Source organism: Triturus cristatus, chromosome 2_2 (genome assembly GCF_964204655.1).
Source record: "Triturus cristatus chromosome 2_2, aTriCri1.1, whole genome shotgun sequence".
Taxonomy (NCBI): domain Eukaryota; kingdom Metazoa; phylum Chordata; class Amphibia; order Caudata; family Salamandridae; genus Triturus; species Triturus cristatus.
The window spans coordinates 1,059,415,811-1,059,442,031 of NC_140582.1; the positions used below are offsets into that span (position 1 = coordinate 1,059,415,811).

General features: G+C 42.1%; 1 pseudogene across 1 annotated transcript; it reads left to right on the plus strand.

Annotated features, from left to right (window-relative positions):
- The first annotated feature begins 14,345 nt into the window (after positions 1-14,345).
- On the plus strand, positions 14,346-16,036 carry LOC146863148 (eukaryotic translation initiation factor 5A-1 pseudogene; annotated as a pseudogene). The gene has a single exon (XR_014978219.1). The product of XR_014978219.1 is annotated as a eukaryotic translation initiation factor 5A-1 pseudogene (transcript).
- Positions 16,037-26,221: the final 10,185 nt, after the last annotated feature.

Consider the following 26,221-nt stretch of genomic DNA (forward strand, 5'->3'; position numbering starts at 1 on the left):
AGACGACAGCATGCAGGTTGGGTTTGTACACCCAAGATGGCCGCCAGTGAGATGCAGGCATGCTCGTGCTGGGAGCCGACATCAGTGCAGAAGCGAGCATGTGCTCCCCCACGAGCTGAAGACGTCTCGGGGGCCCCTCCACCTCAAACAGTTAACCAAACGGTGGGGAAACGGGCAACCACCCCCGTGCAAGTCTACTGGCAGGCCCCGGGTAGCCTTCTTGCTTAAAGAGAGGTCAGGCAAGCAGGCAGCCGGCTCTAGAAATGGGGAGCGAGGAGCCCGAATCTCACTCCAGGGGATGCCGAAGACTCACTTTTGAGAGACGACGAAGGGCAACCTGGAACCTCAAAGTCCTGTAAGGTAGAACTCAAATCTTTTATCTTGAAGCTGTTGGGGTCTCTTGTAGCAGGTGCAGTGTAGGTAACTCTTCACAAAAATGTGGAAGCACAGTAGATGTGAAAGACAAATATGGTTTATTTAGGTTATGCAGCTACAGAGACCCCATCCAGCAACCGGCTGAGGCTAACTGACAAATCGTCCCATCCCAGCCCACTGCCTGGCAACCATACCCACATTCCAGAATATGGAGATCCAGGACATCACACTATCCATCAGTAATTCCACTTCATGAATAAAACCTAGGAGTAAAAGATCTCTCCATATTTAACAGCATGTATCTCAATACACCCATTGAAGACAAAACGGCGCCCATCTTTGAATGTCCTAATATGCTGTATTGTGTCGTTCATCAGAATTATTATTAGGCCAAATGTGAATATTTTAGTTATAGAAATAACTAAAATAAGATCTCAAATAAATCAGCATAAATCACATTGCCAATATATTTCAAAACAGATTTCCTTTTCATAACAGTCTCATGCATATGTCCAGATGTTTGTTACATGGCTAAAAAGATATAGGGGAGGGACTATCCATCAAAAATTCCACTTCATCAATAAAGCATAATAAGTGAAACGTCCCTCTATATTTGAAAGATTGGATGTCAATACACCCATGCACCAACTCTTGTCAAAACTGTTTGCAATTATTTACAAGAAATAGTTTTCATCAGAACTTTATTGGGTTTGAAATTCCATTAAGAGCTCCTGTTTTGGCACCACCCGCACTACGGGGGTCTCCGGGGTGCTCTTAGTTGCTACACAGGCGTGAGCCTTTACCCCCATAACACCGAAAGGAATCTTAGCGGGGGCCGGCCAGTGACGTCATTGAAGGGCGCAAGGCCAACTGGGGGACATATAAAGTCCAAGGAAGCGTTGGGACTCCCGCTTCATCCCCTTCAGCGTGTCCAGGACTGTGCGAACCAGCAGCATTTTTACCCACCCATCCATCCCTAAAGCAGCGGGGTCTCTGGCAGCAAAATAGTGAGGGATACCAAGAAGTGAACTTTTTTATCTGGACTGACAGACACTTGGACGTAGGGAATTCATTTGGCCACCGGGCTGGCGCAAGAGGGGACTGATCTGCTAGTGGTTCTGGACTCTACCCAATATGCCAAATATAGCAAAGTTAGAACTTTGGGGGCTGCGCCTGTGTTCAGGTACTTGGCGATGCATTTTGCGATGCCCTGGATTGGTAGTCCCCTCCCGGATGGAGGGTTGGGGAAAGTTGCTACCAATGACTGCTGGTTGACGTTCCATCAATGTTGCAGGAATGCCTTGGGTGGAACTCAGGTGTTGATGCAAATTGTGGCCTACTGGCACAATGAGCACAAAACTGTGTTTCAGTCTTTGAGGAAAGATTGTTGAGAGGGTTGAGTAGTGGGAGAATTGCACTTTGTATGCATACTACGGAAGTTCTCTTCTCCCCTTTTCTTTATCCAAGTTGCAAACCGCTCTTGGTCCATTTGTAAGCGCAGTCCCCGGCCTACTCTTTCGAACAAATTAAAGTGCTTGCCGCTTGGAATTTTAAGTCCCTGGGGTTGAAGCTCAGTGGAAGAAGGGTAATTTGTCTGTCCACAACACAGAGATTAGGTAGCAGCCGGTAATCATATTCAATAAATGAGCATCAAATGCTCAACACTGTGGACACAGACAACACCAATTATGGAACTGCACGTATCGCTGAGTGGCATGTAAACTGGAAGACACTATCAGGACGAAAAATGTGTAAATCACTTCATATTGTTTCGCAGGGGTTTAGAGGACGGGGAAAACATGGCGGCAGCTAGCTAGGCTGCCGTGGTGCTCCGGCGCGAAGCTCCCGTCGGATTCAACCCCACTCTATCGTCCCGTAAAACAGCGACTGAACTCCTGATGGCCGGAGCAGCAAGTTATGTTCTGGAGGTGCTAGAGGAATACAAACTTTTACTCTGAAGCGAGTAAAATGCATTTTGCTTTGGTTGCTGTTCTGGTCAATTATCGGCGGCTGTCCCTTTAATGCATGTTGAAGATGCATTTCCGCGTTTTTCGCGTTTCTCCACCGGATGCCTGTTGCTTCTGTCTGTGTGCACTCTCGGAGGTTGGAGAACGCCGTGAATGTTTTTCTCCAACTGTCTCTGCTGAGAGCATTGTGTCTTCTGTGAGTATTGTGCCTTCGAGAGTGGCCGGAGTGGTTCAGCGTTTGTCAAGGAAGGTGCCGATTCGGGAGCCAGAATCAGGCTGGACTGTTTCACCTCTTTCGCTAGAGCCCCCGGGGAAACCGAGGCTGCGTCTCTGGACAGCCGCGCTGGAGCTAAGGCGGGGGAGGAAGGTGCGGAGCCTTGGGCAGTCATTCCGAGGTCCTGCTTATGTGGCAAACGCTAGCAGGGGAGGTGGTAAAGCGTCTGCAGGAAGGGCGCACGAACCAATACTCCCACCTCCTCTGAAAACAGCCGAGGAGGGAAGGCCAGAGCCTGAAGCTCTCGACTACGGTAAGAATTCTGAAAGAATTGAAACGCTGGCTGGGTTACCGCAAGAGCCAATTAAGGCGGTTCAATAAGTTAATGAGTTTTTTAGAAATATGAGAGGCAACACAAGTAAAAAGCTGTATATAAGTAATACAACACAGGAACAGATTTCCAATTGATACGAAATATTCGCAGTGTTCAGATGTTCTTTTTATTCCATGACGCAGTGCAACAATGTTCACAGCCAACGCGTTTCGCCCAAGCATGGGCTTTTTCAAGGCGAAATGAAAAGTAGAGCGTAACTGCACAAAAGTCACAGAGTACATCCAGGATAAGATTTCGCAAGAAGTCCTAGTGGTATTAGGTTTCAAATGGTATTTTACAGGTGTACCATCGGGGGGTCAGTAACGCCGCTTGCCGTCGTGTCGGAACGCTCTACTTTTCATTTCGCCTTGAAAAAGCCCATGCTTGGGCGAAACGCGTTGGCTGTGAACATTGTTGCACTGCGTCATGGAATAAAAAGAACATCTGAACACTGCGAATATTTCGTATCAATTGGAAATTTGTTCCTGTGTTGTATTACTTATATACAGCTTTTTACTTGTGTTGCCTCTCATATTTCTAAAAAACTTGTTGTATTTGTGGTCTTACAAGCAGCAGGCCATTTGAGGTGGGCAATACTAGCACTACTGCAAGGTGACAGGTCTAGGCTGTGCATTCGTATATAACCTAGCTGCTTTTCTCTTTTAGCCATATACAATAAGTTAATGAGGAGGCAGTTACTGCTCAGAGCTCCGAGCTATCGGTTAGGAGGAAGCCTTCTTCCTATTTAAACACAGAAGTGAAGGCTAGAGGTAGTAAACATAAGCCTAAGTCCAAAACCAAAGCAAAGGGTCCTAAGGTAGTATTATCGTTGGGCTCCAAGATCACCCCATCACTTCGATCTTATTTCAAAGCGGTTCCTCAGATCCTTAACCTTGTGGAAGATCATAATATGGCAGGGGTCTTGTATGTTCCGGACGCCCTTCCTTCTCCATCTGCTAACGTGTTAGTATTATCCTCCCGTTCACCAGTTGAAGACGAAGTTATAGCAGGGGGGATGAATGAACCACAGTTCACACCACAGGTGAAAGATTTAGAGGGAGCTGGAGCAGATCAAGAAACGGTGTTGGGGAAACAGGTTACAGGAGGCTGGTCTACTATCGAACAGAGTCCCCCACTGAGCTTGTTAACGGCGGAAGGGCCAACTTCTGACAATCATGCGGCTGTAACATCGGAGATGGAGGGGGCAGTCGGTGGAGAATGTGCGGACGAAGAGATTACTAAAGCTCAGTATCAGAATGGAGACTCTGCTGGTGCTAGTACTGCCATCTTTGAGGGTGAGTGCTCTATCTCAGCCGCCTCTCTATTGGGGATGTTCTCAGCGCTTACAATGGAGATTAGGAAAGGGTTTTCAGAGTCCTCTGCAAATCAGATGGAGATAAGGAACTATTGTGAAGCATTAGACAATAAGATTGAGGGTTTAACCGTCAGAACAGGAGTCTTGGAAGAATCCTCAGCAGCACTCTCAACTAACTTGGAGCAAGCTAAGGATGACATAAAGAAGCTTACTAGTGAGGAGCAAAGCCTAAGCGAGAGGCTGGAGACGTTAGAAAATAATGCCAGGCGGGGGAATATACGGATTCTTAATATTCCGGAAGGAACTGAGGGTTCAGACATAAAGCAGTTCATTTCTGTTCTGTTAAAGGATTCCCTGGGCTTAGAGCACTCAGTTGAGGAGTTAGCCATGGACATACAGCGAGTCCACAGGGACCCCTTTCGGCGTAATCCCCAAAAATCAAAACCGCGTAAAATTCTGGTTAACTTTCACACGTATGTGCTGAAGGAGCAGATTCTTAACCTGGCATTAAAACAAAAGTCTCTCGCCGGGGTAGGGTATACTTTTCTAATTAGGTCTGACCTCTCCAGAATTACATTGGAGAAACAATGGGAGTTTGGGAGGCGTCTGGATGCCTTCAGGAAGGCAGGAGCAACAGCTCAGCTCATGTTTCCGGCAGCCATCAAAGTTATGCATAATAATCGGATGTATAACATCAGGACTGTACAGGCAGCCGATGAGCTTTTGATAACGTTAGGGAAAGAACACAAATAGATAACGTATATTCTGAGATAGCGTTGGGGGTTCTTTCCAGACCTGCCTATCAGATAACGTATCACTATTAACATATAGATCTACGCTCTTTATTTTTGGCCATTTCTACTTATCCACACTGACTAAAAATCTCCTTTTTCTCCTTGGTCCAGCTTGGTTCAGCTAATTGTTTAAAAGTAGTCTTGGCAACCTCTCTCTTATTGCATCATGGGTGGGGGCTTTACTTTTTTATGTCTTACACTTTACCGACATGTATTTTCTTCAGGGGGATGGGTGGGGTTTTCCTTGACGGGAGCTTGTCAAAGGGGTGCTATCTACCGGATTATTTGCCGGTTAGATAACACAAGGGTTTTCCAAGGGGGGGGTGGTGGGGATGAGGAGATGCACGGGGTCAGATGGGGGGGTGGTTGGTGGCAAAATTCTAAAACGTTCCTCATTGTTCGAAGTAGTATTATAAAGGATGGAAGCAGGCAGATATTGAGCCAAGTATTAATGCAACAAATGGAAATTCATGCCTTCCTTAATTTTTTTCTTTTTAAGTATGGGTAGTGTAAAATATATCTCTTGGAATGTAAATGGCCTCCGCACCAAACCCAGAGCTAATAGAATCATGCAATATTTACGGGACTTGGATGCGCAGGTCATAGTGCTCCAGGAGCCACATCTAACTCACGTTGAAATGCTTGCCCTTATTAAGAAAAATAGGTGGATAGATTTTGCAGTTTCAACTACCCAAACAACTAACACTAGAGGGGTCTCAGTTGTATTTAAAAAAGGAGCCAAAGCTAGGCTGATATCACAGGCAGTTGACCCAGGTGGCAGATGGGCCATAGCGTCTGTTGTTATATCTCGTATGCCAAGTACAATCCTAGGTTATTATGGTCCGAATGAGGATGACCCCTCCATTCTTGAGTCTATTTTTTCACACCTGCTTTCCTTCCCTGAACCCATTATTCTGGCAGGGGATTTTAATGTCGTACTGGACCCCTTACTGGATAAATCGGCCAATAATCGATCCTCCATATTTTTTAAATCTAGGGCCTTGCTGCAAAGCGCTATGAAACAATATGGATATGTTGATATCTGGAGAATGAGGTCGGGACAACAACAACGGGTTTCTTTTCGGAACTATAAATACCACCACCAGTCCAGAATAGATTTCATCCTAATAAGTCTGAGGCTGGTAGATTCCGTAAAGGTTATCAGCTACCTCCCATTACATCTGTCTGACCATGCGGCCGTAGTAATGGAACTTGCTAGACCGATTAAAAAGTGTTCCATGACATGGTCTTTCGACCGTTCTCTTCTCTCATCCCATGAGGATATCACATCTCTTAAATCTGAAACCAATAATTTTTTGAATTCCAATAGAGGTTCAGCCACGACTAAAATCATTTGGGATTCGTTTAAAGCTTTTTTGAGAGGGGTTATTATGGGGAAAGTCTCATACCGCAGGAAACTACATAGAGAAGAAGTCACCTCTATTGAAGCTCAGATATGTCAAATACAACAAGACATAGTTTCCAACCATGTGGCTTCCGGATCAGATCTGTCCACTCTTCGTAGTCAACTAGTGGCTTTGAAGGGTAATTTGAGTTCGATATTAAATCTTCGACTTCAACAAAGATGGGAAGCCAGTAAGTTGGCCCATTTTAAATATAGCGAGGGCGCCGGGAAACTACTGGCCTGGAAGACCAAAACAGATCTGGTTCGGAATAACATTGCCGCAATAACGGTAGATAACAATACGTTCCACTCTGATGAGGATATCAGGGGTGCCTTCAGAGATTACTTTCAGGTGATCTACAAGGAGGATAAGGAGATCTCGATAGATTCTATTGAGGGCTGGCTGAGAGACATTAATCTTCCTTCGTTATCTGCCGAGCAATCTCAATTCTTAGATAAAGCCATCACTGAGGATGAGGTAAGATCTGCCATTAAAAGTAGTAAGAAAGGGAAGGCGGCCGGGCCGGATGGCTTGCCGGCAGAAATTTATAGAGCCCTTGAAATAGAATTAGTCCCATTCCTCACTGTTCTTTTCAATCAAATCTTACTGGATGGACAGCTCCCGCCAGCCTCTTGGGACAATGCCTCTATTACCCTTATTCTGAAACCAGGGAAACCAAAGACCGCTTGTGGATCTTATAGGCCAATCTCAATTCTCAACGTGGATTATAAGATCTTTACCACAATTTTGGCATCAAGGTTGGCTGAGATTGCACCTTTGGTCCTCCACCCTGATCAAAAGGGCTTTGTTAAGGGGCGACAACTATTCGAGCTGACCTACGATTTAATAGGTGCCATAGATATAGCATCGGCCCGGACTCTCCCTTTGGCCGCCCTCACGTTGGATGCGACCAAGGCTTTCGACAGAGTCAATTGGTCATACCTGTCGGGAGCTTTGGCTAAATTTGGCGTGTGGGCTGGGTTTCGTAAGGCAATAAACCTGTTATATCATAGCCCAGTCGCACGTCTTTTGGTCAATGGAGAGTTATCTGACCTAGTCACTATTACTAGGGGGACTCGGCAGGGCTGCCCACTTTCCCCCCTACTGTTTGATTTCTACATCAAACCCTTTGCGCAACAACTGAGGGGGGATGTCAGTATCAAGCCTTTCTCTTATAAAGGGTGGGAAAGGAAAGTAGCCCTATATGCCGATGACGTGCTTATTCTCACCTCGGATGTCGGCACTGCACTCCCTATGGTTTTAAGGATAGCCCATTTATTTGGCCAAGTTTCCGGTTACGAAATAAATGATGCCAAAACCGAGATGCTTGTCTGGAATGATGACGGGCAAGCTAAGGATTTACAAGCGGGCTCCTCGATGAGGTATTTGGGCCTACAAATTGGGAAGGACATAGGAAAAATTGCTCATGTTAACCTAACAGCAGTAGCTAAAGAATGCCGTAGGTTATTGCATTCATGGTCTTATATTCCACTATCCCTAATTGGGAGGGTTAATTTGATTAAAATGTCGATTCTTCCTAAAATTTCTTTTTTGTTTTGTACCATTCCCCTGCATTCTCGTTTAGCTAAGTTACAGTCAGATATAACATCTTTTATTTGGAACAACAAACAGGCAAGGATTTCATGGAAAAAGCTTAGGAGGCGAAGGGACAAAGGGGGCTTGGCTGCCCCGGACTTGAAATTATATGCTTGGGCTTTTCAGTTAACTCATTCCCGTATGCTGTTAAAAATACCTTATGACTACGGGGTGGGCCGGATGTTTTCAGCCATGTTAGAAGGGGAATCGGCCTTTCTCTTCAAATTTGGCAACCCCAAGTACTTTAAAAAAATTAAATTGAAGGTATTACAGGGATTGGCAAAGTTGTGGGCCGAAGTCACAAGATCTATAAAACAAGGTTATTATTGTGATAAGACTCCGTTATGGGGGCTACCTGAAAACCCCGACTGGCTTGGAGACATTTTAGCGGCACCTATAAGAGACGCAGGCCTAGAGGTCTGGGGAGATCTCTTTTTTGAAGGGGAGTTGCTTTCATGGGAACAGCTTCAGGCTAAGATTGGCCCTAATCTATCAAGGTTTAAATATTTTCAAATGCAAAGCTGGACTCAGGCATATAAAACTCAAGCGCTCGAAAGAAACAAGTTTCCACTTGGAGGATTTAGCCCACTTATGAACAACCTGGTTAACAACCCCTCGGGTAAGAAAGAGACCTCTCTTTGGTATAAACTCCTACTGGAGGAAACGGATGGCATTTTTAATCTGCCGGACCTGCTGTGGAGCCCTTTAATTTCTGGTCCAAATTTACAAGAACTATGGTCAGCGTCATTCGGCCTTTTGGGTAGCATAGTGAAGCCATCATGACTACGCAGGAACCATTTGTTTACACTGCAAAGGGCATATTATTCTCCCCTTAGATTATCTAAATTTTCCGAGGGCAACTCAATAGCGTGTTCTAGATGTGGTCTTCTGGCTGCTTCGGACACCCATATGTTCTTTGACTGCCCAAGTCTAGTATCATACTGGGCAGCTATCAGTAATATTCTAACCATTTCATTGGGTGTCCATGTCAATATCGACTTACCTCTTGTGATCTTCGGGATTTTGGAAGGAGTACAAAGTGCAGCCAAAAACTTGGTGTTCTATGCGGTGCTGTTGACAAGAAGGGAGATCTGCAGGAAGTGAAAGGACCCATCCCCTCCTTCCTTCAGCGAATGGCAGGCCTCCGTTTTGTCTACATCACGTATGGACCTTGCTAGAGCTGGTAATCAGAGCAAGAGAGCTTTCTGGTATTTGTTATCATGGGTACACTGAATTATCCAGGTTTTTTTTTTCTTTTTTCTTTTTCCCCGGGTCCGATGATTACCCTATTATGGTGCTCCCCTTGCCTTCTGCACCATGTGATAAGCCTCTACCTGGTCCTAGCCCAGGCTCAACTGGCTTCCACCCATACCTTGGTGGTTTATAAAATGGGAATCGCCTGGCTCTTTGTCTTCCAAGATTGAAACTGCAATGGCTGAGGGATATTGTGAACCTTCCATCTCGTTTTTTTTATCCCTGCCAGTTCTCTTATGAACTGAGACAGCTGTGTGTAGGTTAATCTGGTCTGGCATTGAAACCATGGTAGCAATGAGGACAAAAAAAAATTTAAAAATTAAAAAACATATTGTTTCGCACTTAATGGGCACTGCAGAAAAATGAAAAAGGTTTGAAAAGTGTGTCTAATGATCGGTGGTATCGCTGTGTGTGTTTCTTTTAAAAGCAGATCTCTGTTTTCAAGCAGGTGACTAAAAGCTTCTCTGTTTATGGCCAGAATTTGTTATTGATGAAAATTATTGTAAAATGAAGGCAGCAAGTTGGGAGAGTATTGGGTGTCACCTTTTGAAATAAAGTGTCATTCTTTTTTAAGTTCAGATAATTTTATTGAAAAGAAAACAAGGTGACCATACACAGTAAGCATTATAAATCATACAATAACACAATCCCACTTGTTGCGTCAAAAGAAAAGGAATTGGACGAATAATACCAAAGTGAAACACAAAGGAAAACAATGTACATTAATTGAAACATATATGCACTATAAGAAATATGAAGAAAAACTTATGGAACAATTTGGGAAATCAAGGTGGTTTGGGAACCTCTTGTTGAGATGGTTTTGGCAGAGAACATCGTTTAGCATTGTCGTCAATGAATGTTGTAATAGGTGACCACAGGGCAGCACGTTTTATAGCCATTTGAGGTGGGTACACCAATGCAGTATCCAACCTATGATTATGGCAAACAGTGTACCACCAAGCTCTGTATGAAATCTTCAAGAAGTCCTTCCAATTAACAGTAATTTGTTGAAAGGCAATCACTAACAATAAATCGATAATCTTGACATTAAGTGACATCCCATCCCAAATAGAAGAGCGACTGCCCAAAAAGACATGAGTAACAGAGAAGGGAAATGTCGTATCGTATATCTGGTTAATTTGTGACCATACTTGTTTCCAACATTTTTTACCTGTGGACACATGAATAGCATGTGAAACAGGTCAGCGTTAGGGGAAGAACAGGTCCAACATGTGTTCGGAGTGGTTGAAAAACGTTTACATAAAATGGCTGGCGTAAACAAAAGTCTGTTGTAAATGAAAAATAGTGTTTGTTTGATGTTTGCTGCTCTAGAGGCCTTACGTAATTTAAACCAGATGCCCTTCCAAAGTGAGAGTAGCCAGCATACCTCAAAGTCGTTTTCCCAAGCCTTTTCAGTTTTTGTTTTCTGTCTATCAGTGTCAATGCCTTGTAGGTGCTTGTAAATGGAAGAGGCATTGGGTTTGGTCATTAACAGGGCATTAAGTCTTAAAAAGGGTTCTGAATTAGTGGAGATGATGGGTACGTCAGGGAGAAGAGAAAAGGCTTCCAATACAGCTTGTTTGAGTACATTGTATTTATGAATAAAGGAAGTCGGTAAGTTGAAAACCTGCATGAGCTTAGCAAAAGGCAAAAATTCCGAGTTCAAGAATAATTGATAAATCCATACCAAGCCCCGAGCTCTCCAAGTCCTCCAATAAAAGGGTCTATTATGGATCAAGAGGGCCTTATTATGCCAAATTGTAGAATTAAAAAAAGAATCTCTAGAGGAAAGAGTAGGGCTAGGAGGAAAATCTAGTAATTTAGAAGTATGCTTCAGTATAGGAGTGGAAATAGACTGCGGCTTACGTGAGAAAGCAAGGTATTCACAAAATGAGTAAGGATATATAAACAGGCGTTCAATTGAAATCCAAAGAGGGCAATCATCCGCAGAGTCAAGCAACCACAAAGAGGCCTGACACAAAAGGAAAGCTTTGTGATATGCCTGGAAATCCGGGAAGTTAACTCCACCTTCTGTTTTAGGACGGGTTAGTTTTAGTAAAGACATTCAAGATTTCTTATTATTCCATAAGGAGGATAGAATGGAATTAATTGTTTTAAGTAATTTAGAAGTAATGAGAAGTGGAATATTTGAGATGGTATATAATACTATGGGAGTTAACATCATCTTTATGGTGTCTAAGCGGCCCCACCAAGACAAATAAAGGGGATGCCACCTAGAAGTCAGCTCTGTGATCTTTTGAAGGCACTTATTCATACATAAAGTTACCGTTTCTGAAATTGAAGACGTGAAGTGTAAACCTAAATATTTAATATGATTTGGACTCCATTTAAATTGAGCGGCTTGAAACTGTGAGTTAAAAGTATGGTTTGTTAGCGGAAGTATTTCACACTTATCATTATTTAGTTTGTAACCGGAAATGAGTGAATAAGATTTCACCTCCTCTAAAAAAGCTGGAATTAATTCTTCTGGTTTGGAGAGAAAGAGAAGAATATCATCAGCATAGGCTGCAAGTTTGTCGTGAACATTCAGTGTTTGAAAACCATAGATTGTTGGGTTTTGATGTAATTTGGTTAAAAATGGTTCAAGGGCCAAGTTAAAAAGGAAAGGAGAGAGAGGACAACCCTGACGTACTCCTCTACCCAAGTCAAAAAATGGGGAGATTAGGCCATTAGCACAGATTGCTGCACGAGGATTGGAGTATAGAAGAGATAGTAAATTTATAAAATTGGGACCAAATCCAAACCATTTAAGGGTAAAAAATAAATATGTCCACTCAACCCTATCAAAAGCCTTTTCAGCGACCAGCGCAATTGCCGCCAAAAGTAAATCAAGATGCGAGGATTTGGATAAGATATCAAAAAAGAGCCGTGTATTGTCTGTGATAACTCTTCCCTTGACAAAGCCAGATTGTTCTTTACCTAGTAACTTTGGGAGGTAAGAGTCAAGACGTATAGCTAAGGGTTTAGAAAAAATGTTATAATCAATATTGACCAGCGAAATAGGTCTGTAGTTTTTGCAAAACTGAGAGTCTTTACCTTCTTTAGGGATAAGACAAATATGAGCCTCGGAAAAAGATCCAGAAGACTTCTTGGAAGTACAGAAGAAATGTATAAGTGAATGTAGTTTAGGTATTAAAAGCGTAGAAAAATGGGTATAAAATTCAACAGTAAAGCCATGTGGGCCAGGAGCTTTATCTTTTTTGAGAATCTGTAAGGCCTTCAGAAGTTCAAGTTGGGAAAGATCCGATTCTAAGGGGGAAAGATCTAAAGGGGCCTGTTGAGGCTTTTGGATGCTAGAAAAGAATTGCGATAATAAATGATCAGTAGGCTGGGTTTCTGAGTAGTATAAAGATTTGTAAAAGAGGGAAAATTCATGTAGGATTTCAGCATCTTTAAATTTGAAGACAGAATGTTCGTCAAAGACAGAATCAATATTTAATTTGTTTTGGCGAATTTTTAAGTAGTTGGCTAAAACTTTCCCTGCCTTATTTTTACCTCCATAAAACTTTGCGCTGGATTTTAAGAGATATAATGAAGCATCCTCAGTTGATTTTTTGTTAAACTCCAACTTAGCATTAATGAGGGACTTTAAACAAACTTCTGATTGTGAAGTATAATATGTATGCTCTAATATCTCGAAGAAGGTCATTGGTAATTTTACGTGCAGCTTTCTGTTTATTTGCCACGTAGTCTAAAATAAAACCTCGTGCTGATGCCTTAAAGGCATCCCAAATGATTGCAGGGGATAGGGAATCCATGCAATTCCTTTCAAAATATTCCATAGAGAATGAAACAAAAGCTGCAGTAAATTTGGGATCCAAAAGGAGTGCATTATGAAAACGCCATCTTCTAGGAGCATTATTCCTGGGAAGTAAGTCAAAATTAATGGAAACCGGTGCATGATCTGATAAAAGAATAGGGCCAATTTCAGCATGTGTAAGAGATTGTGAAATATTATGAGATACAAAAACATAGTCAATTCTTGATTGGGTATGGTGAGTTGAGGAATAGAAGGACCATTCGCTAGTAGTCACCTACCAAACCCCTTTTTAATTTGAGAGATTCTATATCTGTGAGGTGAGTTTCCTGTAAGAAAATATCAGCATTCAACTTAGCCAAGTGCGATAAAACTCTTTGTCTCTTGATAGGAGAATTTAAACCCCGAATGTTCCAAGAGACTAACTTAAATGACATGAAATATTAAAATAGAATTATAAGAACAGCAAAGAATAACGATCCAATTCAATAAGATAAAAAAACAACAAAAGGATAATCTAAGGTAACAGTGCAAAAATCTAATACATTATCAAAAAAATTGTAGCAATGAAGAAAACAATAAAAAGAAGAAAGAATAAATAAAGTTGAAGGCATTGAGAAAACTAGAAAGTGATTAAGCAGAAACAGGAAAAGATGAAAGAAGTAGAAAAGGAGAAATCCAAGGTTAAAACATCGAAGTCCAAAACAATGCAAAAACGTCGAATAGCAATGAAAGAAATGCTAAAGAGAAGAGGAGGAAAAATAAGTTTGCAGCAATGAGACGTGGAAAAAGTGGAAAAATAAATATAGAAATGGAAAAAGAGAATGGTCACAAGAAAAAAAGTAAATGGAAAGAATAGATGATGAAAGAACAAAGTAGAATAATATAATACAACACACAATACAAAAGACACATAAAAGAAAGACCAAAAAGCATAGAAAGTGAAAGTTTCAGAGGAGAGGAACAAGAAAAAATCACTAGAATGTAAAGTAGCATGAGGAGAGAAAGAAAGAAACAAAAAAACAACAAAAAAAACATACCTATGCACAGGGAACATTGAGGTGGGGAGGGATGGAACCACTTAGAACTGACGGCACAACCAGAAGAGACTGAGCGGAACCGGAAGAAGATCATGACATAACGATGAAACGAACTGTGAAAGCGAAGAACAGCATATGAATTGATAATTAACGGTTGAACAATAAACATAGAAAACTAACAAGAACGAGCAAACATAATTAAGAGAATACAATAACATCAAAGAGCTTATGCCTGCTTTTTTTGTTGGAAGTACTGGTAAAAACTCCTCGCCATGGCTGATGACATTGACTTCACCACTGGAGATGCTGGGGCTTCCACCACTTTCCCTATCCAGTGCTCTGCACTGCGCAAAAATGGGTTTGTGGTACTGAAGGGACGTCCCTGCAAGATCGTTGAAATGTCAACTTCCAAAACTGGCAAGCACGGACATGCCAAGGTTCACCTTGTTGGAATTGATATATTTAGTGGTAAGAAATATGAAGATATCTGCCCTTCCACTCACAACATGGATGTTCCAAATATCAAAAGACAAGATTACCAACTTATTGGTATTTGTGACAATTATCTGTCTCTTCTTACTGATACCGGTGATGTTCGTGACGATCTGAAGGTACCCGAAGGTGACCTTGGAAAGGAGATTGAGTCAAAATATGAGGTGGGAGAAGAGATTATGGTCTCTGTCTTGTGCGCCATGCAGGAGGAATGTGCTGTTGCTATCAAGGCCATGACTAAATAATCGCCCACTTGGAGTCAACAGCGCAGTCCAGAAAAAAGGATCTAAAGAATTTGGTTCAGATTGTCACCAAAGCTATGGCCTTCACAAACAACCTCATTTCCTTTTGGATTGTTTCAAAATAGAGCTGGATCCTTGAATAGTGTTGCAGGTTAACTGGCAGTTTCGAAATCACTGAGGTTTTAATTTATTATGAAATCTTGAAAGTTGTACCTTTACTATTCCTGTAGGTGTCAGCTTGTGGGTCCAAGAAACCAGATCAAGTGTCATTCGTGGATGTTTTACAGTATTTTCCGGATTATAATGTACTTGTTCACATGGACAGATGGGAGTATTGGGCTTTTAGTTTAAAAATGATAAATGGCACCTGAGGCAGAAGGTAACTTTAGCTGAACAATGTTTAAATTTGTATTACTTAAACTACTGTACTAAGATGTTGGCAAGAAGTCTTTCTAAGATGTTGGCAAGAAGTCTTTCTAATATGTAAGGAAGAAGGATAAACTATGGAATGTATCGACTACGAAACTGATTTATAATTGAATTTGGATTAAAATATTCAGTGTAATCCGTGGCCTACAAATACACAAGTGATTTAAAAATGCCAGTTAGTTTGCCCATTCCCAGTTCCCTGGCCCCTCCCCCCCAAAAAATCTGATGGTTGTGTGCAACGAACTGTATTACCTCTGTTGTACTCTATGCCAAATTTGTTGGCTACATTTTGTAACCTTAATGGTGTCCGAACCTGCTTTTGAGCTAGGCAGGTAGTCGGATTGCTCGGTGTATGCGGCATAGCAGGTACAGAATGGCACAAATGGGGGGGCAGTTAACAGATTTTTCACTCGAGGCCTTTGTCATCAGACTGAAAATAAAAAATGCAGTTAAGTTGCTTTTTTCTTTTATTGTATTTATCTTGAAATATTAAAAGAGTAAATGACTATCCAGGAATTTGTTTGCAGTGCTTCCAGTGTTTTTGATGTAATGTTTGGATTCTACATGGTTCGTTCCAAACTTGTTTGGGGAGGGGTTGTTAATGAAAAGGCAAATGTTTAATATACAGGAAACACTATTTTATTAGGGAGCTTCAGTAGAAGTCGATGTATACTTTAAACAGGTCAAACAGATGAGTTGTGGTTTGCATGCAGAATTGTCACCCGTTAACATGTAACATGATTTCCTTTCTTGAACCATTACTTGTTTCAGTCTAAGTTTCAATGTTTGCGTGATTGGATTTCCACATGTTAAATTAAAACTGTATGTGTGACATAAGGTGGCTTGGAAAAGCTTTGAAGAATTGTGCATGTGCAAACCGGCAATAGCCCTGAAAGCGTCTTTGTGCCGATTTTTTTTCACTTAAAAGCAATTTTGTGTATATTTGCAAATTGGCAGTTTCATCACATCTTAACCCTCCTTCACCTGTTCTATGTAAATGATCATTGCAACCAGTTCATGTTAGTTTTTACTTGTGACACATTGATGCAAATTTAGATTGCCTTTCCTAAATAAAGCTGGAAGGCCGGTAGATGAACAGATGCTTGCTAAAAGCCATAATTTAAAAGTTAATTAGGTAAGTGGAACCAAATTCTAAATTGCATGATATCTCATTTGGTAGCATTATAATAGTTAAACGAGCCTTATTGATTATGTTCTAATCACATGCACCTCGTTGGTATTGAATGGTATTTCTGCGGTGATTCAATTCTTTGTATACATCTGATTTCCAAAAGGAGCTTAAAATGGTAGCATACTTAAGTAACATACCTGTAATGGTGATGGAATAGAGTACATTGGCAGCGTCACTATTTAGGTTGACTTTGCTATAGGGAATGAACATGGTGGCATGACGGATGTGACGAATGCAAGTAGGTAGATTTTTTTTTCTTGTACAAAATCATTAAATGGCAGCTGTCCATAAAAAAAAAAAAAAAAAAAAAAAGAGCTTATGCCTGAGGAAAAGAGGAGGACAAAATGAAGAAACTAAGAGGCATCCAGTAGTCACACACTGCAGAAGGTGTAGATGACTGTGGAAGAAAGTCAAGGAGGCCCATTTGATGACCTGAGGGAAGGACCAGAGGACTCCATAAGACTAGTATGGTATGAATTGATGAAGCTTTGCAAACGTATTGGATCTTCATAAATAGTGGTTCTGTTGTTGTACATAACTTTAAAAAGACAAGGATGAAAAAGACCATATCTGGCTCCAATTGAACGAAATTCTGGTCTCATATTCAAGAAGGCTTTGCGTCTTGCCGCTGTAGCTTTGTCATAATCCTGGGCGAAAAACAAAGTTGAACCAGACCAGGAGATCCGTTGAATTCTTTTAGCTGCAGCCAGTACTTTTAAGAGATTTGTGTAGTATAGGAAATAAAGGATAACTCCTCTCGGCCTTTGCGAGGATGGAGAGCCGGAAGAAAGACGGCCCAATCTATGTGCGCGTTGTATATTAAGTACAGTGTCATCAGGTAGATGCAAGATCTTGGGAAGGAAAGATTTGAAGAAGCTGAGGGGGTCCGTACCCTCTGCCCCTTCCACCAGACCATAAATACGTACATTGTTCCTCCTATTTCGATTTTCAAGATCCTCAACCTGTTGAAGAAGTGCCGTTACTTGAGATTGCAAATGGGTAACTGAGTTAGCAGATTCGCTAAGTGAAGAAACATTGTGCTCCACTGCTGTAAGTCTTGTGTCCAGTTGGGACCAGCTATCCGAGAGAACTTGTAGTTTAGAGTTGGTTTCCTCGACAAAGGGCTGGAGCGCTCTTATTTCCTGCAGCAATAGTTCCATGGAAACAGGTGAAGTTGATTTAGGAGGCGAAGGTGGATCCTTTTTTTGTCGTTTAACGTTAGACTTGCTTGGTAAGGCCTGAGCTGCATCCATTGTTGCGTTAATACCCTCTTCCAGAAGGAAGTCTGAGTCGTCTAGCTTGGCAAATTCAGTTAAGAGTTTGGAGTTCTTAATGAAGGAGTATTTTTGTTTGGATGCGCTGAATAAAGAATCTTTCACTCTGCCCATTAATCCTGATGTAAAAAGGAAGAAACAGACCTGAGAGGTAGTCCGCACAACTCCAGAAGGTGAAGAATAAGCTCAAAAGTGTATGTGGGCAATAAGAATTAATTCCTAGGCAAGCTAGTGATGACAGAGTCAATAGTAACAAGAGACTTCAAAATTGTGAAAAACTGAGGCCTCAGAGTACAAAAACCAAGTACTTGCTGTAAAACTACCGGAGTTAGTTAACAAGAAGTGGTGGTAAAAAACGAGAATGGAAATCACTCAAAATGGCGGTAATAACCACTTCCCCTCATAAAATTGTGATAAAATGAAGAGAAACTGGGTTTGAGGACCATCAGGAGTTAACTGGTATCAAAAATCACCAAATCCAGAGCCAGAAACGAAAAAGAAGCATTTTAAGGCAGAAACTCTCATTGTAACACTCGTGAGAGTGAATTTGCGGCAAAACACAAAAATAAAATGGCGTCCACGATACTATCGCGCTTACAGAAAAATAAATAAAGGAGTTACAAGTGTAGCGCGGCAAAACCATAATGCTGAGAAGTATTCATTCTGATCCGTCGATGTTCCGACACCTATTCATCCGCTTTTGAGCATTTCGTGAAGCGGAGAAATGGGAGACCTTCGCTCCGGTCCGAAGAGCCTCACAGCAAAGCCGCCATCTACAGCGCGCGCCGAGCCACGCCCCCCCTAAAGTGTCATTCTAAACCTACCAGTCAATGGATTTGAAGTACCACCCAGGATAAGTGGCGCAGAAGTGCTGGTACGCCCCGCTGCTCGGTACGGGTGCTCAGCCACGGAACCCTATTACTGGGATGGGCCCTGCAGCACTTTAACCACCACATCCTGTTCGGAAAACATAATCAGGCTCACAGTAGGCTGGCGGGGAGATTTACTTTGATATTTCAGGGTTACAGTACTCATCGTGGACTACTCCCGCCCTTTAGTCACTTCGTCAGGAAATAAATCTTGCGAGCACAAAACCTAAAGGAACACTCCTTCTGGTTATAAGACCAGCCGCATAATAAAATAAGAATCAAGCAAAAAAGTGCCATGATGCGGCCCGGTTGATTGTGTTATAGCGCTTTTTTTTAGGTCGAGCCTAGAGGCAGCGCGCACCCGCTGCTCGCTCTGCGAGGCATGCTGTATTGGGGTATGCACTGGAAGCCCCGCACACTCTCCACCCATATTTGTTATTGGCTTGTGTCATCGTCCTTTGTAAACGCTGGTTCTGATTTGTAAATAGGCTTGTGAGTCTCTCCTTGGTACCGCCTTGTCTGCATTTGTTACCTCTCATAACGACTGAACCTTTTACTTGGCTTGTTACACGGTCTGTGTTATAAGTGGGTGAGCACTATTTTGTTTGACTAATGCTTTACTTGCAGGCTGATTGCAAACACAGACATTATGTATGGTGCAACAAGGCTCAGACAGCATGAGCGTGGCAGCCTTTTATTAAGTGGACCACGCCTAGGGTGCTATTGATTTTCCGCTTATCTATGAAGCCCCTGCCCTAGGAAGCAATGAGTGTTGACGACTGCAAATCTAAATGTGCAATGTTTGCACAGTGCTCAAGGGGTGGTTGTAGGTCAGGTTCAGGGTGGTGCTAATTGTATCAGAGAAGCGAGCTAAGGATAGCAGGATGAAGTGATTTGCCCACAATCAGGGCTTTAAGTGGGATGGAAAAACTGTGGGGTCTCTCAAAGGGGCGTGGCCAAAGTAATTAAAGGCGTGGCTTAAAAACACATAAGCTAAAAATCTGTGCTTAGCATAGTGTGCCTCCCGACTTGTATTTTTCTGTTTCTTTCATTGCATCCAGATATATGATACAACAAGTAACATCATACCTACAAGTCAGGACTATTGGTTTTGTCAATGGTTGTTAGTTGTATAAAATAAATAAGCAGCAACTATGGCTTGTATATAATATTGAAAGAGCTTCCACTTGAAGCCCTGGTGACACCACGACAATGTTGCGGCTTATGAGTTTCAAAAAGAGAAGGGAAATCCAGAGAGAAAATGACTCTCTTTAAAGGATTTCCCTTCCCCCTACAACAGCTCACCTGGCATGATTTCATGCCGTATCTTCTCCGCTTGTGAGAAGTGAGCAGTATGGGCATGCGCACATGGATGTGCCTGCTGTCACTGCAGTCAGGCAAAAAACGGACCGCCTGTGCCAGGGCACAAGACAGAGCCTGATAGAGACCCGTTTAGAAGCCCCCTTTAAAAAACTGCTGGAGTGCAGCACCGGCGAGACCCGGCCCACTTAAAGCCCTGCCCACAATCACACAGTTTTGGAAGCTAGCGTCAGAACTGAGATCTAGTTATAAAGTGAATGTCTTTAGTTTATGACTCCATTAACAGCGGCCTGGTTAGTTGCAATGTGTGCGGTAACTCTTGTTACTTCGCCATGTATATGGCCACTCATAATGAGGGCAAAAGACTAAATCTGCTCTTCAATCAGCAGACTATATAAATCAATGGCAAGTAGCTCTTTGTCATGTTTTCAGCCATCCTGCATGTATAGCCAACAGTATATTGCATTCTGGGAAATGTAGTTTTCCTTTGAACATTGGCAGTATGGTCTAAAAAATCACAGCCCGCGGTACTCCTTGCAGTCACACTTAGCAAGGTCCTGCTTCGCTGCTGAGGGAGACGAGGTGAAAACTAATATGCACTGTCACATCAAAACTCTAGAATCTCACCAACCAGCACCTGGAGTAGCGAGCACAACGGCCCCCATAGAACTAAGGCTTCTGAATTCAGCTGGGTCCAATCATCGCACCAACTCTGAGCCATTTTTCATACCATTTCAGGTTACACCAGCAGGAATCCCAATAGAATCAGAGACGACATTTGGGTCCTATTTTCTTTTTTTTTTTTAAATGTCTTTATTGATTTTCCTTTTACAGTAACATCACCCCTAGCCCATACCCCCCCAACCCCTCTCCCCCCCCCCCCCTTCCCCACCTATTCAAACATCAGCACAATTTACAAAGTTTCCCAAGACACTTGGAGCATACAAACGGGTGAGGAGCGTTTAAGCTCGCATTTGATAGAATGCAAAAAATATTGTCGTTCTTAATTTATTAAATACTTCCCTTTTGATAGTTTTTTCAAATCTAAGTATAGTTAGACATCCATTGTACCAGTGGATCCCATATCATCATGCCTCTCTTATATTTATTACGCCCTTTTCTTCTATATATGGCTACCTCCAGACTGCATGTTGCTAATAGCCGGGCCCTCCATTGTTGGAACGTCGGTGGGTTTGGATCTAGCCAGGCTGAGGCTATGCATATCCTTAGTATGGCCATAGCTACAAAGATCAGACCGTGTATACATTTTGGACGGATGCAATCTGCCGTGCCCAACAATATTTCCTCTATAGAAATATAGATAGCTGTTCCAAAAATTTCTGATGTAAAATCGGAAATCTCCCTCATTAAATTTGACAAAGCTTTACAGGAGGCAAAAATATGTACACTGTCGGCCTCAAAGAGTGAACATCGTGGGCATGTTGTACCTTTCCCTATCCCCCACTTTGCTATTTTCTTCGGGGTATAATATAATGAAAAAAACGTTTTATAGTACTGAGCTTGCAGTTTAACTGACATAAAACAGGACTGTGACATTTCGAAGGATCGAAGAGGGTTTGGGGTAATACAGCTAACTTTGTCTGCCACATATCAATCTGTTTCTCCATATCATCAGACCCCAATGAATTCAGGAATTCATATATCTCCCCAATAGTTAAGCTAAATTTTTTGCATATCCGGTCCATGATTTGTGTTGCCTGGAATTTTTCCCTACCCCCCCCCCCCCACCCCTCCATTTTTGTCAATAAGTCTCTAACCTGCAGGTATTTAAAAAAATCCCTATGGCTGAGGTCGTAGTCGTTACGTAGTTCTTCAAAGGTCTTCAAGCCAGAACTATTAAAGAAACAGCCAAGCTGTAATATCCCTATTTGTATCCACCGATCCATACAACTATCATCAAATATCTCAGGGAGATCATTATTTTTGGATACAGGGGTATAATATGAGTATCGTCCGGAACCCAGCATTTTACGAGCACAGCTCCACACCTTATATATCCCATAGATACTCTTGAATTTTACTTTCTTAAAATAATTATCGTTAATGTGTCGCCAAAAGCACCCTTCAGAGCCCCTTCCTAGTATGAGTGATTGTGGGGTAGGTATGTTATTGCCAATGGGCTCTAGAGATATAAGTGCTGAGCAGTATCTCAAAACCGTAGCCCAATAATACAATTTGAAATTAGGCATTGCCGTACCCCCTCTATCTTTTGGCAGTGTGATATACTTTAAAGCCCGGCGTGGGTTTTTATAGCCCCATAAGAATCTGGAGAACATAGATTCGATAGATCTGAACAGTTGAGGGGGAAATTCTAGACAGATGGTCCTGAAAAAATATAAGAATCTGGGAAGATACAGCATTTTAATCACATTACATCTCTCTCCTATCGTTAGATGTAGGTTGTTAAGACGTATCAGTTCTTTTTTTGTACGTTGAATCAAAGGCTCTACGTTATTACTAACTATGTTATCCACCTCTGCCGAGATACTCACTCCAAGATACGTGGCTTTGTCAATAACTCTGACATCTCTCATCTTGATCTTATCATTGAGAATGATCTGCGTTTTACTCTGGTTTAATTTATAGCCAGAGACTGCTCCGAAAAGTAGAGCCTCTTTTTCTATCGCGACAATTGCTTTGATTGGATTACTGGTAACTATAGCAATATCATCTGCGAAGGCTAGTGTTTTAGTCTCGAATTCTTGTACCCATATTGGAGGAATTAACATATTTTGCTCTAACCTACGAATGAACGGGTCAATGTAGATCGCAAAAAGAAGAGGAGATCACGGACACCCCTGCCTTGTCCCCCTTGTGATGGTTATTTTTTCTGACAACATCCCATTTATTAATACCCTAGCGATAGGTTCGACATATAGCATTTGTATTGCTTTGATGAATCGCTGACTAATCCCACTATGTAGCATTGTGGTCCAGAGGTATTCCCAGGAGACCCTATCAAAAGCTTTTTCGGCGTCGAGTAAAATGAGCGCCATAGGGTCTCCTGTTGCCTGGGTAAAGTCAAAAAGAGAGATTACCCTTTGGACATGGTCAATTGTAGATCTTCCGGGGATAAACCCGTGTTGACCTTCCGATACACTCTTATGAATAATTGGTGCTAATCGGTTTGCTAGTAGTTTAGAGTATATTTTAGAATCTCCATTGATCAATGTAAAGGGGCGATAGGACCCAGGTTCTAGAGGATCTTTGTTTTTTTTCAGAAAAACTACAATTTTGGCAGATGACCATGAAGCTGGTGGTCTTCCACCCTCGAAGATATGGATGAACAGTTCCTGCATGATATCTTTTAATTGTGTTGAAAATTTAACATAAAATTCTGTTGGGATACCATCCATTCCAGCGGCTTTCCCTGTAGTAAGGCTGGTCATGGATAATAAAATTTCCTCCCAGAATGGAATATTATCTAAGCTTTCCTGGTCCCCTTTTTCCAATCTTGTTGAGGCGTTTAAGTTTAGGTATGTCTCTGATCTACCCGTTTGATTCTCTATTGTTTCATAGAGATCCTGATAGAATTTTTGAAATACCATTCTAATCTTCGAAAGATTCAGTTTTGAAGCCAGTCTCTGGATCCATAATCTCTTTAACGAGATTGGCTGAATATTCTTCCCTAATAGGTATCACAGCTGATGGCCAACCTGTTCGCTCCACTCATAGATTTTCTCCTTATGAGCTGTGGCTTTGGCGACTACCTTTTCCGTTAGGATATCAATGATCTGGTTTTTAGCTGCCGCAACTCGATTTAGTTCATTCTCAGGTGTACCTCCCTCCTGGATAACCTTGATCAGCTCCCCTTCAGCCCTACCCAAATTACCCTGGAGTATTGCCATTTTTATTTTAGCCTCTTTATTAGAGCTGAGAGAAAACTGCATTGTCTCCCCTCTAATACTAGCCTTTAAGGCATCCCAGACCACATCGATTGTAGTACTACCAACATTAACCTCTAAAAAGCCCGGTATCCATTTAATCATATGTTGACAAAATTTCTCATTCCCCAAAAATGCTCTTTCAAATGTCCATGTCTTAATCTTAGGCTTATTTAGCCCATTTTCGAGACTTAATACAAGAGGGTTGTGGTCCGATAACATTCTTGGTGTTTTTTCCATTATACTGCCGAACCTCAACGTACTAGACATGAGTATATAATCTAGCCGGACAAGCCGAGAGTGCGGGTATGAATAGTACGTGAATCCCGGATCCCCAGGATGCCCCACCGGCCAGCAATCAACTAAACCATGTGATACGCACACATTTTTTAATGCCTGAAAAACTTTTGGTTTCCGCCCTAAATATCTGAAATCTGGATCTGACAACCACTCCCCTGGTAGATGTATATTAAGGTCTCCACACACAATTAAAGGAACAGCTCACCTGGCATGATTTCATGCCGTATCTTCTCCGCTTGTGAGAAGTGAGCAGTATGGGCATGCGCACATGGATGTGCCTGCTGTCACTGCAGTCAGGCAAAAAACGGACCACCTGTGCCAGGGCACAAGACAGAGCCTGATAGAGACCCGTTTAGAAGCCCCCTTTAAAAAACTGCCGGAGCGCAGCACCGACGAGACCCGGCCCACTTAAAGCCCTGCCCACAATCACAAAGTTTTGGAAGCTAGCGTCAGAACTGAGATCTAGTTATAAAGTGAATGTCTTTCGTTTATAACTCCATTAACAGCGGCCTGGTTAGTTGCAATGTGTGCGGTAGCTCTTGTTACTTCGCCATGTATATGGCCGCTCATAATGAGGGCAAAAGACTAAATCTGCTCTTCGAACAGCAGACTATATAAATCAACGGCAAGTAGCTCCGTGTCATGTTTTCAGCCATCCTGCATGTATAGCCAACAGTATATTGCATTCTGGGAAATGTAGTTTTCCTTTGAACATTGGAAGTATGGTCTCAAAAATCACAGCCCGCGGTACTCCTTGCAGTCACACTTAGCAAGGTCCTGCTTTGCTGCTGAGGGAGACGAGGTGAAAACTAATATGCACTGCCACATCAAAACACTAGAATCTCACCAACCAGCACCTGGAGTAGCGAGCACAACGGCCCCCATAGAACTAAGGCTTCTGAATTCAGCTGGGTCCAATCATCGCACCAACTCGGAGCCATTTTTCATACCATTTCAGGTTACACCAGCAGGAATCCCAATAGAATCAGAGACGACATTTGGGTCCTATTTTAGTTGATTTTCTATACCTGAATTGTAGTTGTCGTGAGATTAAAAATGAAAGAAGTCAAATGTTTACAAAATGTGCCACTTTGGAAAAGGCCTAGGCTGATATAATATATTTCGTGCTTTTTTCGGAGCTGCGACTACCTGTGGTTTTGCATACACGCCCCTTGGCCAGCAGATGGTGCTGTTTGGCATGGAACTGACTGTTTTATCGGAATCAGAGCCGCACCAGCAGTGAAGAGGAGCGAGGCGGGATATTCTGTAATTATTAGGCTGGAAGGCTGCAGTGCTGCGAGGACACTCCGCAAAATCCTCTTTTTCCGTTCTAAGATAACTGTATGAAACAAAATAGCATCATTCATTAAAGCATCTTCAGTATGAAAAATGCATAAGCATTTTTGACTGTTTTATGGACCAAGTTATATACCTTGATGTAGCCTGAGGGTGACGTCCTTGCCCTGTACGTCACTTTGCGGCATGTATATATGTATGTGGTTTGTTTATAGCTCTAACCTAGCCACAAGGCAGAGGAGCGCCGTACACGGTCTACTCTAAGGAAAAGATAGACAACGAGTGAGTGGAGGAGAAACTGGCTTCCGTGTGACGAGATAAGCTATTTACTATGTTGTGACGTATTGAAGTTTGCACAGAAACAAATACATGTGTGCATATTAGGACAGTGATATGCAAAGTAGATGCATGTGATGGCAGAAAATGAAGATGCAGTGCAGAGAGATTGATAGACAAATTGTTTGTGATACCACTGATGTCTAGATACCATGAAAATATGATTTTGGAAGAAAGTTGGAGTTGAAACCACGTGATGACCTTTGACTGACTACCATGATTTTAATTGGTGTTTGGTGTTTTATTTTACCCTAGCCTGAATGTACGGCATTATTTTTACCTGCATGCACTTTTCTTGCCTTGAAGATTTATTTCATATCTCTTGTAGTTTTAAAGTGGGATTTGTAACAGAGTAGAACAGCCTTGCCAGGAACAGCACGTGTGAGATGTGCATTTGAGAGCATGAGAGAGGTGTGAAATGTACTTCATGGTCTCGAAGTGCAGTGTTATATGC